We start from the raw sequence: 16,022 nt of genomic DNA on the forward strand, positions 1-16,022 counted from the left end.
GCAACAATATTATCGTCATATCCTGCAGAACTAACAGCTAAAAGATATCAAATGTTAAGGTGCCCTGATATCTGAAATACAATCCTTGGAACATTTTATTTTCCAATTTAGCCCCACCAGACTTTTCATAAGGTGCAGCCGTTTTCCCCCATAGTCTACAGTACTGAAAATGTCAAAGTGCCAAAGAGACAAAGTGCAATACTAACCTCTAAAAAGCTTGCTGTTTTAAATTTCAACCCCTAGCCCACAAAATATAAGATAAACAGCTTTCTCACACCGCTTTCAGTGGTGGAGTTTCAGGATGCCTGAATAATAAAATACACAAATTTAAAATTAAACATTTGGCGAGGATTTAGGAAAGCCCTAATCTGCCTCTAATATTTAACAGTCAGCTTAATTCTTACTCACCACTTTCCTTATATCGGAGAAAGATTTGTTTAGAACGATCTGACTCCACTGCCCTCTTGGGGTTCACCTTGCCTTGGTCATAGAGCTTTTTTGATGCCAGGTGCAAAAATTGTGTTAGTTTAGAGTTTAAAATAGAATCTGATGATTTAAAACTACTAACCACCGTTTGCCTACACCTTCGAATACATCTCTGGTTAAAGGCAACCCACAACAAACTTCATATCTCATTAACAGACCTTTACATAGACAGACCAGATTAATAACATTTTCTACCCCACAGCTGCACAGGCTACACAGAAAGGTAGCCTCCTCCTGTTCCCAGAGGACTATGTTAGCTCGTCTTGGCTGGTGGCCAAAAAGCTATCTAATAAATAGGCCCTTTTCCCTTCTTGACCACCTGCCTCCAGATATGGTTGGGGTTTTAGAGTTTTATATTAATTTATTATCAATTATGAGAGAGATCTACTTGAGAGGAGACCCTTAGCCGTGATATGTTCTTCACTGTGCGGCTAACAACTTTGTTAAAAGCATCATAAGGGATACTTCTATCCCACAAAGGCCGGACTCCCAGATCAACCAGCGCCTGATCCAGGTACTGATGAGATGGTGCCAGGGGACTCGAACTAACCTCCTTCCAGAGTGCCTGACAGAGCGGGTTCCCTGTAGTTTGTAATGTAACTGCCCTTTCTTGCTATATTTTGATTCAGATACCCAAACTCAAGCATAATCTCTGCTTGAGACGAGTTACCTGGGAGATGGAACAAGGACTTGAAAACTTTTGCAATGATCCCATTCAGAGTACCAGCAACCCTGCCATGCAGAGCTTCGCTTCCATAACTAATACTTGACATTAATTTAGCTGCAAATACTTGTAGCAGAGGCCGATAACTGGGGCCATCTAACAATCTTCGCAGTGTACGGAAGGCAAGCATCAACAAATTTCCTTTTCGCTATAAGTCAAGCCTTTGATCTAAAAAAAGATCCTTTTCCATCAAATAAAACTCCCACATACTTATAAAACTTAGGGGGTGATTCTGATTCTGGCGGGCGGCGGAGGCCGCCCGCCAGAATTCCGCCCTCCAAAATACCGCGCCGCGGTCAAAAGACCGCAGCGGGTATTTCAAGTTTTCCCCTGGGCTGGCGGGCGGCCGCCAAAAAGCCGCCCGCCAGCCAAGGGGAAAACGACCTTCCCACGAGGATGCCGGCTCGTAATCGAGCCGGCGGAGTGGGAAGGTGCGACGGGTGCATTTGCACCCGTCGCGTATTTCACTGTCTGCCAAGCAGACAGTGAAATACTTGTAGGGGCCCTCTTACAGGGGCCCCTGCAGTGCCCATGCCAGTGGCATGGGCACTGCAGGGGCCCCCAGGGGCCCCGCGACCCCCCCTACCGCCATCCGGTTCCCGGCGGGCGGACCGCCGGGAACTGGATGGCGGTAGGGTGGGTCGGAATCCCCTCGGCGGCGCAGCTAGCTGCGCCGCCTTGGAGGATTCAACAGGGCAGCGGTACACTGGCGGGAGCCCGCCAGTGTTGCCGGTCTGACCGCGGCTTTACCGCCGCGGTCAGAATGCCCTGCGGGGCACCGCCGGCCTGTCGGCGGTGCTCCCGCCGACCCTGGCCCCGGCGGTCTAAGACCGCCGGGGTCAGAATCACCCCCTTAATCTGTTCTAATTCTTGACCTTGCAGGTACCACTTGTAGGTTTTCTATATTTTTAATTACTTGCATTACCTTTGTTTTTTTTCTAATTTATTATCAATCCGTTTGCCTCCGCGTATTCAGAAGGACTATCAATAAGCTGCCATAGTCATACTTTTGTTTGACTCAAGAGGATGATGTTAACTGCATAAAGCAGGTGTGAAATAAACAGTTCTCCTAATTTTGAAGCGTGCAAGTTCACCTCGTTTAGCTTTACAGTCAGGTCTGATAAAAAGAGATTAAACAAATATGGTGCAAGCACGCAGCCCTGCTTAAGTTCTTGTTTTGCCTCTATTTTCCTCGACAGAAAGAAATCATCCCGTATCTTTATTCTAACCCAGGTGTTAGTATATAACATCTATATGGCTTTTAATAATTGAGCAGGCATTCCCCAAACACAGATCCATCCTGATGCCGGTCATGCCACAGCGACCTTTACCGGCGTCGGGTCAGACGTTGACACTTCCGACGTCGGTTGGGCCCAGAATCGACATTGACCTCATTCTCATACCCAGAGCCGGAACGACGTCGCTCAACGCCGATTCCATTCTCTATGGGCTCTCCTGGGCCCAGGGTTGATCCAGACACTGGACCCTTTAGAATAACAGCTTCACCCTTAAATGGACTTGGTGCAGGATTTGGGTGATGTCAGTGGTCTAGACACCTCCTGTGACACTGGCATGCTCTCTCCTCCTACCGTGGCTACGGAGGATGGTGCCTCATACTCCATGGTGGTGAGAAGGGCGGCTGAGGTCTTGGACCTCAAGCTACCTTCTGTAGAGGTTAGACCTAATATCCTAATCGACTTGCTTCAGCTGGGGTCTTCCTCATCAGAACACCTTCTTCCCTTTAATGAGGCGCTGACGGACGTCCTTTTGGGTACTTGGTCCAGACCCAGCATAGGGACTCCTGTGAATAGGACGATTGCCCACCACCATCGGCCTGCGCCGACAGACCGAACATTCCTCACCCAACACCCCACGCCTGAGAGCCTTGTCACCCAGGCTTCCTCTTCATATGGCGCATTCCCTGCCGCACCCCCGGATAAGGAATCAAAAAGATTGGACAACTTGGGGAAGAAGTTGTTTTCTTCCAACAGTCTAGCGCTGCGGTCCGAGAACACTGCAAGCCTTTTGGACCGCTATTCCCATATTCTCTGGGGTACGGTCGCGCAAGTGCTGCCTAGAGTTCCGGAGGAGGCCCGGACTATCCTTTCTTAAGCTGTAACAGATGGGAGGTACGCAGCGAAGTTCATAATTCGTTGTGGTCTGGATATGACCGCCTCTCTGGGCAGATCGGTTGCATCGACGGTGGCATTGAGATGCCACACCTGGCTGAGAACATCTGGGTTCTCAGGGGATGTCCAGCAATCCTTGATGGGCATGCCCTTTGAAGGCACGTCTCTTTGGAGACAAGGCGGACTCAGCACTCGAGCACTTCAAGGATTCCCCAGCCACGGCCCAGTCCCTTGGCCTCGCGCCTGCTCCTAATCCGCAACAGTCCGCCTTTCCCCCCTTAGTCTGCCTTTCGCTCTTTTCGTGGCTACGGAAGGGGCACCCAACTTCCAAGGGGCTACTCCCTCCCCTTCAAGACACCTCCTCCAGCCATGCCACCTTCATACAATCGCATATCAGCACTTTTGGGCAAAGGAGCTATAGAGAGGGTTCCGTTGCCAGAAGTAGGTTGTGGTTTCTTTTCCTGCTACTTTCTGGTGCCGAAAAAGGACAAGGGTCTTTGTCCTCTATTGGATCTTCGGTCCCTTAACCTCTTCCTCAAGAAGGAGAAGTTCAAAATGTTGCCATTGGCTCAAGTCCTATATGCCCTGGTCCCGGAGACTGGATGGTAGCGTTGGACTTGCAAGACGCATACCTCCACATTCCCGTCTTGCTGCCCACAGACGTTACCTACGATTCGTGGTAGGTCACGAGCACTTTCAGTTTACCATGCTCCATTTTGGCCTTACCAGTGCCCCTCGCGTGTTCACGAAAGTGGTGGTAGTGGTGGCAGCTCATATGCGCAGGTTAGGGGGGGGTCCCAGTCTTCCCCTACCTCAACGATTGGCTGTTGAAGGCGAACTCGCCCCAGACAATCATCTCGCACCTCCAGACTACGGCAAACCTTTTGCATTCAATGGGGTTCACTATCAACGTGCCGAAGTCACACCTGGCTCCTTCTCAGACGCTCACTTTCATCAAAGCTGTTCAGCGTGTCCAGGATATTCGGGCTATGATACCGATGTTTCAGCCTCTATCCTGGATTTCGGTAAGAATGACTCTGAGGTTGCTGGGCCTCATGGCCTCCTGTATCCTGTTAGTTCAAAAGGCCAGATGGCATATGTAGGCTCTGCAGTGGGACCTGAAGTTCCAGTGGGCGCAGCATCAGTGGAGTCTCTCCGACAAGGTCCAGATCTCGGTAGGAACTGCAAGAGACTTGCAGTGGTGGTTAATGAATCAGGATTGGGTCAAAGGCAGATCCCTCTCCTTTCCCCAACCAGATCTTACAGTCGTGACAGATGTGTCACTCCTGGGATGGGGCGGCCACATCGGAGAGGTGGAGATCAGAAGCCTCTGGTCTCCGTTGGAAACCAGGCTCCATATCAATCATCTGGAGCTCCGATCGATTCGACTAGCATTAAAAGCATTCCTTCCCTCTCTCAAAGGAAAGGCAGTGCAAGTGTTCACAGACAACACCACCGCCATGTGGTACTGCAACAAACAAGGCAGAGTGGGGTGGTGGACCATTTGTCAAGAGGCTCTTCGCCTCTGGAATTGGCTGGAACATCAGGGCATTTCCTGGTGGTCCAACACCTGGTGGGCTCTTTGAATGCCAGAGCAGACGAACTCAGCCGACAATGCGTGGTCGATCACGAATGCCGTCTCCATCCGGAGGTGGCGCAATGTCTTTACCTTCAGTGGGGAGAACCTTGGTTAGACTTGTTTCCCTCCCGAGGGACATGCAATGTCAGCTGTGTTGCGCGTTGGAGTTTCCATGGCGGCACTCGCTCGGCAACGATTTTTGTCACAAATGGAATTCAGGCCTCCTGTATGCCTTTCCGCCCATACCACTTCTGCCCAGAGTTCTGAAGAAGATCAGGCAAGACCGGGACCAAGTTATACTGGTGGCTCCAGACTGAGCACGAAGAGTCTGGTATCCCAAGCTGTTGAGCATGGCCATAGCTCCTCCGATCAGACTTCCCCTTCGGGAGGATCTTCTTTCGCAGCAGCAGGTGAGGGTCCTCCATCCAAACCTGTCCACCCTCTGCCTCCTTACCTGGAGATTGAGCAGCAACAGTTGATGTCTTTTGACCTGCCACCTGAAGTCTGTAACATTATCTTGGCAGCCAGGCGTCCCTCAACCAAAACCGTATACGCCTGTCATTGGAAGAAATTTGTGGCATGGTGCATCAACAAATCTGTCAATCCTCTTTCTCAAGTCCTCCTTTTTATTCTTTCCCTTGCCCGAAAGGGCTCCACCCTGGGCAGTCTTAAGGGATATCTTTCTGCTATCTCTGCTTTCTTGAGGTTACCTGATCAGCATTCCTTATTTAAATCTCCTATTGTTAGGAGGTTTCTTAAAGGCCTCACCCATCTCTTTCCTCCTATCCCATTCATCATGCCCCAATGTGATCTAAACCTGGTATTAACATACCTTACATGCGCCCCGTTTGAGCCGCTTCACAACTGCCCTTCACGGCTCTTAACCATCAAGACTGTCTTTTTAGTTGCCATTACTTCTGCCCGCAGATTAAGTGAGCTCCAGGCTCTTTAATCTAAACCACCTTTCCTGGCAATACATTCTGACAAAGTGCAGTTCGCACAAGGGCTTCTTTCCTACCTAAAGTAGTGACACCCTTCCATGTCGGACAGTCCATCACCTTGCCTACCTTTTATGCACCCCAACATCCCTCTCATGAAGAGGAGAGACTCCACCGTGTGGACCCAAAAGAGCGTTGGCGTTCTACCTTGATCATTCCAAAGACTTCCGGGTGGACGATCAACTCTTTGTGGGAAATGTGGGTGCGAAGAAGGAGAAGGGGAAGGCGGTGCAGAAGAGGACCATTTCTCAATGGGTGCTCTTATGCATCAAAATGTGCTACGCTCTGGCTCAGAAGCAACCTCCTGAAGGTTTGCATGCTCCCTCCACCAGAGCTACTGCCGCTACCACAGCGCTAGCATGGGGTGTTCCAGTCCTGGACATCTGTCAGGCAGCGACGTGGGCGTCTCTGTACACTTTTACCAAACACTACTGCCTGGACAGTCAGGTCTTCTTGGTGTGATCTTGGTTTGCAGCCCACCACCGGGGATGGTATTGCTCGGGTATCTATTCAAAGGTAAGGAATCTGCAACTAGAAGTCTCTATCAGATGTACAAGTTACTTAATTTCGGTAACGATATATCTGTTAGAGACATATTCTAGTTCCAGATTCCTTACCGACCCGCCCATCCTCCCCGCACTGCGAACTGTTTTTTTGAGACAGGCACTTCCCCATGAGGACTCCAGTTTTGGCGCACCACTCTCAGTGTTCTTCATAGCTCTGCGCTACTGGTGTGGAAAGTCATAAAAGAAACTGACGTCAGCGCACCGGGGTGGCGCCTATATATGACAGCGCTATCATCACAGCAAACACCACGCCAACGAAGTCTGCGGAGTTAACCGATGACACCTGATGGCGCTCAGAGGTACTGCTTGAAGAAAAATCTCTGGATCCAGACCAACGCCTGAGGAAATTCAAAGGTATGGAATCTGTAACTAGAATATGTCTCTACCAGATATATCGTTATTGAAGGTAGGTAACTTGTACATTAGAACATTCTACCCTCTAGTGGCAGAATGTTCTAATACCCTTCTCTACTGGAAATTAAAGGCGCACTCCATAGTTAAAGGCCCTCGCCTTTGGCTCGGGCCTTTAACTTTGGAGCGGGCCTTTAATGGCCAGTAGAGACAGCTGGGGTGGGCTCTAAGGCTATAGTAGTTAACTACTGTTTATTTATAGTTAGTAGTGGCTAATTCTGCTGGGAGTGTGACTGCAGGTTTGTGCATAGGGCAATAATAATTAATCTCCACTCTTTGCTATGGTGTGAGAAAGTAACCTCTTTCTAGCATGTTTACCCCCATGGCCTGTTTGTCAGTGTGTTTGACTGTGTCACCAGGATCCTGCCAGCCAGGACCTCAGTGCTTATGATCTTTGGCCTGTTTATCAGTATGTTTGACTGTTTGTCAGTATGCTTGACTGTGTCACTGAGGATCCTGCTAATCAGGACCCTATTGCTTATGCTCTCTCTTTTCTCAAATTTGTCCCTACATACTGGTAACCCAATATTGCATCCCAAATTGGCATACTGGTGCCCCTTATAAGTCTCTAGTATATGGAACTTAGGTACCCAGGGCATTGGGGTTGGAGGGGATCCCTATGGGCTGCAGCATTACTTTTGCCACCCATAGGGAACCCATGCAAAGGCTTCTTCAGGACTGCCATTGCAGCCTGCGTGAAATGTTGAATGCACCCTTTCACAGCCATCTTCACTGCACCAGGTTACGTATACGTCACCTATGTGTCAGGCCTTCCAGCCCTGAAGGTTGGGTGCAAAGTACCTGTGTGTGAGGGCAACCCTGCACTAGCAGAGGTGCCCCCTCGTCGTCCTGGACCATTTACCCAGGCTTAATGAATGCGGAGACTCCACTTTACGCGTGCACTGTGTGAGAAGCTTGCCTTGTTTGTAGTGGGTACCATAAGTACTTACACCTTATACCAGGTCCAGTGATTCACCTTAGTGAAATGTAGGCAGTGTCTAGCAGCTTAGGCTGTCTAGGTTAGCTGTAGCAGAGCAGCCAAGGCTGAACTAGGAGACATGCAAAGCTCTTGAAATACCACTATAGCCACACAGTACTGATACACAATAAAAGACAATACTCAGTATTAACAAAAATAAAGGTACTTTATTTCAGTGACACAAGGACAAAAATATCTTAGAGGCAATACTCCTACTGGAGGTAAGTATTATACATTTTATATACACTAGTGACCAAAATCAAGTAAGTAAACAGCCATAGAATAGTGCTAACAGTTAAAAACACAATAGATTGCAATGGCCTAGGGGCAACACAAACCATATACTAAACTAGTGGAATGCCAATATTGGTTTCCCCCCTAGGCAAGTGTAGTGTGTAGATGGGCACTGGGAGTGTAAGAAAACACCAAAGGTAAGTCAAATACCCCACTCCAGAGCCAAGAAAAATAGGATTAAAGGACAGCAAGTTTCCTCAGAACACAATAGAAGTTGTGTTAAAGGATTATTGAAACACCAAGCAAGACTGCAAGAAACCAACAATGGATTCCTGGACCAGAAGACCTGTGGAGAGAGGAGACCAAGTTCAGAAGTCGATGAAGAGTCGAGGAAGAAGAGGAGCCCCTGCCAACTAGGATGAAGGTTCAAAAAGTGGATTCTCCGGTTAGAAGAAAAGTGCACCAAAGACAGGTGCGGGTTCCTGCTTGGGGCAAGAGATGCCCCATGTCGAGTTGTTGGATGCAGGCTGTTTTCGTCACTGGATTCCACCAACAATCCTTGGTTCACGCAAGAACACGTTTTGCATCAAAGAGGCGCTGCCCGGGCCCAGGAGGGACCTGGGGATCTCAACTCGGATTGAGAGCCCTCAGAAGACCCGGCAGCACCCACAGGAGTCCCAGGACACAGAGACAAAGGAGTTGCAAAGTGCAGTCGTAGCAGCACTACACAAAGGGATCCCACAGCGCCGGAGAACTAAAGGAGCTGAGCGTCGCAGGATAGTGTGCTGGAGACCTGCGCTACGCTGTGCACACATAACTTTTGGAAGAAGTGCTCAGAAGCCCATGGATCTGCAGAAGACGGGGTGCACAGGGGTACTGCCTGGCACGGGGAAGCAAGCTCTTACCTCCACCAAATTTGGACAGCTGGACCTTTGGACAGTCAGGATCACTTAGGTCCACCACCTGTGTTCCAGGGATCACACTTGTGACAGAGTACCAGTTGTCCTTGCAGAGAGGTCCCTGCTGAAGCTGGGAAGTGACTCCGTCACCCCGCATGAGAGTCCTTTGGTCCTTCTGGTGCAGACTGGAAACAGGCTTTCCTCAGAGCATGCACAACCTTGAAACTGTTGCAGTTCCCGTCTGGAGCTGAAGTTGCAGGGTCACAGTAGCCTTTCTGGATACTTTGTTGCAGTTACAGCGGTCTCTGGAGCAGTCTGCGGTTGATCTGACGGTCAGAAGCTGAAGCAGAGGATGCAGAGGAGTCCTGGTGGAGCCTTGCAAACCGAATCTGAGAAAACACCCAGAGGAGAGCCCCTAAATAGCCCTGAGAGGGGGAGTGGCTACCTAACCAGGTATGCACCTATCAGGAGGGGTCTCTGATGTCACCTGCTGGCACTGGCCACTCAGATGCTCCCAGAGGGTCTCCACACCTTGGAATCCAAGGTGCTCAATCCCCAGGAGGGCAGAAACCTGTCTGTGAGGTGGCAGCAGCTGGTGCAGCAGTGGAAACCTCAGAGAGCTGGTTTGGCAGTACTGGGGGTCCATGGTGGAGCCCCCAGGGTGAAGGGAATTGGCCCCCCAATATCAGATTTGGATTGGGGGTTCAATTTCACAATCTTAGGCACCTCACATGGCTACATATATGTATTGACATATATGTAGTGCACATGGTGTCCCGCACTCACGAAGTTCGGGAAATTGTTCCTGGACATGTAGGGGCACCTTTGCTAGTGCAAGGGTGCCCTCACACACAGTAACTTTGCATCTAGCCTTCAGTAACTGAAGGTTAGACATATAGGTGTCTTATAAGTTACCTGGTGCAGTGAAAATGGCTGTGAAATAGTGTGTGCACTATTTCACTCAGGCTGTAGTGGCAGTCCTGAAGAAGTGTTTGTATGGGCTCATTATGGGTGGCAAAAGAAATGCAGCAACCCACAAGGATCTCCTGGAACCCCCAATGCCCTGGGTACCTAGGCACCACATACTAGGGACTTATAAGGGGGATCCAGTGTGCCAATTGAAATTGGAATATGGAGTCACTAAACTATAGTGACAAATTTGGTAAACAGAGAGAGCATAAGCACTGGAGTTCTGGTTAGCAGAACTCCAGTGATACAGTCAAGCATACTGACAACACATATGGGACACAAACTATGAGCACTGGGGCCTTGACTAGCAGGATCCCATTGAGACAGTAAAAACACACTGACAAACAGGTAGAAATTGGGGATAATATGCCAAGAAGGATGGTACTTTTCTACACACTGGAGATAGGTAATACCTATGTCCAGCTGCACAATGGTAACTCCGAATATGGCTGTGTCAGGTGTCTAGCACCTGGGAATTGTACCACAGTACTGATTCTAGTATTGGTTGCACAATTCCATGCACTCGGGGGGCTCCACAGTGGACCCCTAGTACTGCCATACCAGCCTTCTGAGGTTTTCCAGGCAGCCCCAGCTGCTGCCACCTCACAGACAGGTTTCTGCCCTCCTGTTGCTCAAGCAGCTCGAGCACACGTAGGCAGATCAAAGCATTTCCTTTGGGAGAGGGGTGTTACACCGTCTCCCCTTGGAAATGGGTGTTACATGCATGGGAGGGGTAGCCTCCCAGAGCCTCTGGAAATGCTTTGAAGGACACAGATGGTGCCCTCCTTGCATAATCCAGTCTACACTTTTCCAGGGACCCCCAGCCCCTGCTCTGGTGTGAAACTGGACAAAACAAAAGGGAGTGACCACTCCCCTGTCCATCACCACCCCAGGGGTGGTGCCCAGAGCTCCTCCAGAGTGTCCCTGGGGTTTGCCATCTTAGATTCCAAGATAGTGGGTCACTCTGGGAGCATCTGAGCGACCAGTGGCAGTAGATGACGTCAGAGCCCTCCCCTGATAGGTGCTTACCTGTGTAGCTAGCCATTCCCCCTTTCAGGGCTATTTTGGGTGTCTTCTCTTGGTGTTTCCTCAGATTCGGATTGCAAGACTCCAGCAGGAATCCTCTGCATCCTTTAATTCCCCTTCTACCAACGAAACTGCAACTGTTTCCAGGGTGTGCATCCTCCGAGGATTGCCTGTCTTCAGCCTGCATCAGAAGAGCGAAGGAATCTCCCTTGAAGTAAAGGAGTCATTTTCCTGCTTCAGCAGGCACCTGTCTGCAGCGACGACCGATGGCGTAGGTCCCCTCTCCTGACAAAGTGCGTGGATTCAGCAATACTGGTGGTGGACTGAAGTTGTCCTGACAATCCTAAGGTCCTGCTGTCCAACTTTGGTGTGAGGTAAGAGCTTGCTTCCCCACGCAAGACAATACCCCCTTGCACTGCATGATTCGCAGTTGCCAAGGCTTTTGTGCGACTGTCCACGAAGTTCTTCGTGCACAGCACAGCACCGGCCCCCTGCACTTCTTCCTGCGACACACAGCTTCCTGAGTGGTTCTCCGGCGGCGTGGGATCCCTTTGTGTTGTGCTGCGTGGGCCTCCTTTTGCAACTTCTTTGTCCCTGTGCTGTGGGACTCCTATGCACACTGCCTGGTCTTCTGAGGGCTCTCTGAGTTGCTGAGAGCCCCTCTGTCTACCCCTCCTGGGTAGAAGCCACCAGGTCCCTCCTGGTCACGGGCAGTGCCATTTATTGCTAATCGCGAGCTTTGCTTGTGCCAAGGCTTGTTGGTGGAATCCAGCTACACAAACCAGACTGCAATTTTCCATCCGCGTGGGACATCAGCTGCACCAACCAGGAACCCGCATCCATCTTCTTGGGTGCAGTACTGACTGTTCTTCTTCACCTGTGGTTCTTCGTTTGCACCTTCATCCGGGTTAGCAGGGGCTCCTGTTCTCCCTGGACTCCTCAATGCTTCTTGGACTTGGTCCCCTTCTTCCACAGGTCTTCAGGTCCAGGAATCCAACTTTGGTGCCTTGCAGTGTCTTCTGGTTAATGCATAATCGTCTATCATGACTCCCTGTGTGTTCTAGGAAACGTACTGTGATTTACTCCTGTTTTCCTGGGCTCTGGGGTGGGTTCTAATAATTACCTTTGGTGTTTTCTTACACTCCCAGCGCCCCTCTACAGACTACCCTTGCCGAGGTGGGAAACCGACTTTTGCATTCTACTATTTTAGTATATGGTTTGTGTTCCCCCTAGGTCCATTGCAGCCTATTGTGATTTTCTCTGTTTTCTAACTGTTTTTACAGCTATTTCTGCATTATAGTGTATATACTGTGTATTACTTACCTCCTAAGGGAGTATAGTCTCTAAGGTATTTTTGGCATTGTGTCACTAAAAATAAAGTCCCTTTATTTTTGTTATACTGAGTATTTTCTTTCAAGTTTGTAAGTACTGTGTGACTACAGTGGTATTGCATGAGCTTTGCATGTCTCCTAGATAAGCCTTGGCTGCTGAGCTACAGCTACTCCTAGACAGCCTGGCTTCTAGACACTGACTACATTTCCCTAATAAAGGATAACTGGACCTGGTATAAGGTGTAAGTACCTTAGGTACCCACCACAAATCAGGCCAGCCTCCTACATATGATCACTATTATATGTCTTTATGATCTGATATTTTGCTTCTAAACTTAGTAATGGCAATGTAATCACTGTGTAATCAATTGTTGAGTGTATTCCTGATGCATAACAAGAGGCTGAGGGCAGGGTGTCTTGCTGATATCTCCCATCCAGGAATCTAAAATCCAAGGCCTCTGAATTTTTAATAAAAAAAAGTGCTTTGGCATCTGTAGGACCACAACCTATAGCCCCCAATGATTGCTGCGGGATTGCCCACAAAAGATCCTGTTGCAAAATGTGTTCTTCTCTATCGAAAGGCCACAACAATTTCATATTGAAGTCACCAGCCACTTAAAGCTCTTGGGCAACAGAATCTTGTCGACTTTAAATATTGTTTTTACCAATTTGGAAGTCACTACCTTCTTAGAACGAGCATCAGGATGCACGTACAGATTCATTACCAGAAATGGCCTCTCAATCTCTTAATGCCAGCTTAACAGTTCAACTACCAAGATGTTTACATTGTCCACTTCTACCCGTTTGCAATATGTTTTTAACCCCACTGCAATAAAAGTTGCCAAACCACCCCTTTAGGTGCCCAAAGTTTTTCACCTTTTTTGCGGGAGAATATAAACCTATGTACTCGCCTATTATAAAGGGTTGTGTAGCACAGGTCTCCTGCAAATAAAGAATTTGAAAATCACTTAATAGACTTGTTAAGTCCTTTTGTTGATTGTTTGAATATACCCCATTAACGTTCAAAGAACACAAATTCACTGATTTTTGGTGAGGTCTTGCCCAACTTGATCTTAGAAGTGGACTATATAACCATCAGGGACATCTACCATCATGAAGATCAGCTGTCAATTACCTTAAGCTTAACTGCTCACGATGGTCCCTGTTTTTTTGCATGGATCTCATATGGTGGGATATGGGGACCAGCCTGGCAGGCGAAGTTGTGTTTCCAATTAGATTCCTAAGAACCGAGAAAGGTTGCCTATGACCTTTCACATTGTCTAACTTTGAATTTTAAATTTATTAAAGGATTTGGGTATCCTATCTGACGTGATACTGTACTCACAATTTCCCAATTTAAGAAGGTGCCTTTCTCTTTCAAAACTTTACTAGCAAGCTGAGATGTCGCCTATGTTACCGCTTTCTTGAGTGTTATTTTCGTTCTCCTTTGTCAAAGGAAAAATATAATGGAATCAATATCTGTAGACAAAAACATTTAAGGGCTGGTATTACATGTAGGAGTTTTAAAATATTTCCCTGGTTAAGTATATCGTGCGGCCCCTGGTCTGATATTCTGGTGCAAATATTGATTACCGCCAGGAGAGTCTGTGTGGGAAGCCCCCTTTTGGTACATCCAATTTTGTGTCAAAAACTGACCTACTTTTATCATTGATTGGGGCCGAGGAGCTAGGCCTCAAGTCTAACCCGCACTGGCAGCTTGAGTCCAGCCGATCATTTGATATGCTTACTGATTTAACTTTATAAGTGAAGCTTACATGAACAGCCTCTCTCATTACCCTTTATCCAGCAGTATTTACTTCTTCGATAGCAGGGCCACCTGCCTTGCTTTCAGTTTCCTCAGGTTTATGTGCACATTGTGCAAATTCGCCTTCAGTAATCGTTGTGTTGGCTACCATTCCTTACACAGAAACCCTTTGGCTCCCACTTTCAGGCCCTAGGTTACTATCCACCCTTTCTCCCTCAGACCATTGTTGTAATTGGGGAAGATATGTCTCTGACTTCCCGTGTGCTCAGTCCATGACATTAGAGGGACTATGATGCTCCTTGGATAGAAGAGCCCCCTCAGAAAGAGTTAATTCCTTGTTGGTTTCAAAGCAGCCTTATCCACCCTGATGAGTACTAAAGAGTGGAAACAACCTTGTGCTCAAAAAGCTACGTTTTTTATTTTGGTATAGGTCAGAACTCTTCTTGCCCCCATTTCTAAGTTCTGAGGTGTCTATTATATTTACACAGGCATCAATATTTGCAATTGAAACGCCAATTTATTTTATTTCTAGCTTTATTTTGTTTTTTCCTCTGCCTTTTAGTAATGCGATCATCCAGTTGTTTACGTGTTGAGGCTTGAGTTTGAGCTAAAAGCTTCTTTTCGGTTGAAATTCCAGATTTAGAGTCTTGCTCCCTTTTTCCTGGCTCAGTACAACAGACATCACCACTAGCTCCTCCCTTTCTGATGTCACCACTAGTGCAAACGCAAGTGACACAGAAGCAACAAAACTCCTTTGTGTCCTCTGGCATGCGAGGCCAGTGAAAGTGAGAGACCAGTCTGTCCCAGGTCTTACTTTGCCCCAGATGTCTAGAAAGGGAAATGTCATGAGCCAAGTTCAGCAGAAATGCTCTATACTGCAAGGGAATTACCAGTTTCCTGGTGGCACCAGGTTTTGGGTCCCTTGCCTCTGTCTATAGGAGATTGTTTTCCCAATGCACCCTATGGGTGTCACTGACATCCCCTGCCTCTTGTTTGACAGCTTGCTGCCTTAAACCCTCATGTGAAGGACAGGGTTGCTGTGTCACACTTAACTCCTCCCTGGAAGGCCCCCTGCAGCTAAAAGCTCAGCTGCAGCAGCTTTCAGCTCCTCAGGTGTAGGTTCTGTCCAGGGAGTAGACTCCTCCTCCTCAAAGGGGGAATCCTCAGTGGAGGGAGGGATAATGGATAACTTTTTACCCTTTCTATCCATACTTTTGGGAAAATCTTAGGGCCGTATTTATAGGCCCCTAGCACCACAGGAGCGTCACTTTTTGTGTCGCTCCTGCAACGCTAAGCACTGCGCCATATTTACAAGGTGGCGTTAAGCCACTTTTTGTGGCTTAACGTCACCTTGTAAATATGGCCCCTTCCCATGCAGCACTGTGCGTGGAAGGGGCGTGCAATGGATGTTGCTGTGGGCGTGCCACAGCAATACCAATTTCATTTTGACACTGCCTCAGATTTATGAAATGTCGTAAACCTGAGGTAGCGCCAAAATCTAACGCCACCCCCAGAGGTGGCGCTAGCAGGGTGCAACAAGGAGGAATACTTTTACTTCTCCTTGTTTTTTGCTTTTTCTGCAGCACGCATAGAAAGAGCAAAATGCCAGAAATTATTTTTTTATGTGTGGGAAGGTGTCCCTTTCAGCACATAAACAATCATTTGAACATGACACTTTGGCACTGCTGTGTGTGCTGCATTGTGCAGCACATACAGAAGTGCCAAAGCGCCATTGGTGATTGTTTATGTGCAGGAACGGACACCTTCCCGCACTTAAACAATCAACCCCCTCAACGCAGACATCCTTGCTAAATTTAGCACCAGTGCATGGGGAATCGCAGGGGTGTGCTTATACAGTTTAATACAGGGCATCCCTACGTTTCTAAAGTGACGCAGCCCAGCACTGCGCCACTTTTCAATAAAGAT

At 48.3% G+C, this 16,022-nt stretch overlaps 1 protein-coding gene across 1 annotated transcript in view; it reads left to right on the forward strand.

The window, feature by feature from the left end:
- LOC138261625 (SCO-spondin-like) overlaps positions 1–16,022 on the forward strand; it is a 1,514,343-nt gene that overhangs the window by 785,832 nt on the left and 712,489 nt on the right. The window lies entirely within an intron of this gene.

Source organism: Pleurodeles waltl, chromosome 10 (assembly GCF_031143425.1).
Source record: "Pleurodeles waltl isolate 20211129_DDA chromosome 10, aPleWal1.hap1.20221129, whole genome shotgun sequence".
Lineage (NCBI taxonomy): Eukaryota > Metazoa > Chordata > Amphibia > Caudata > Salamandridae > Pleurodeles > Pleurodeles waltl.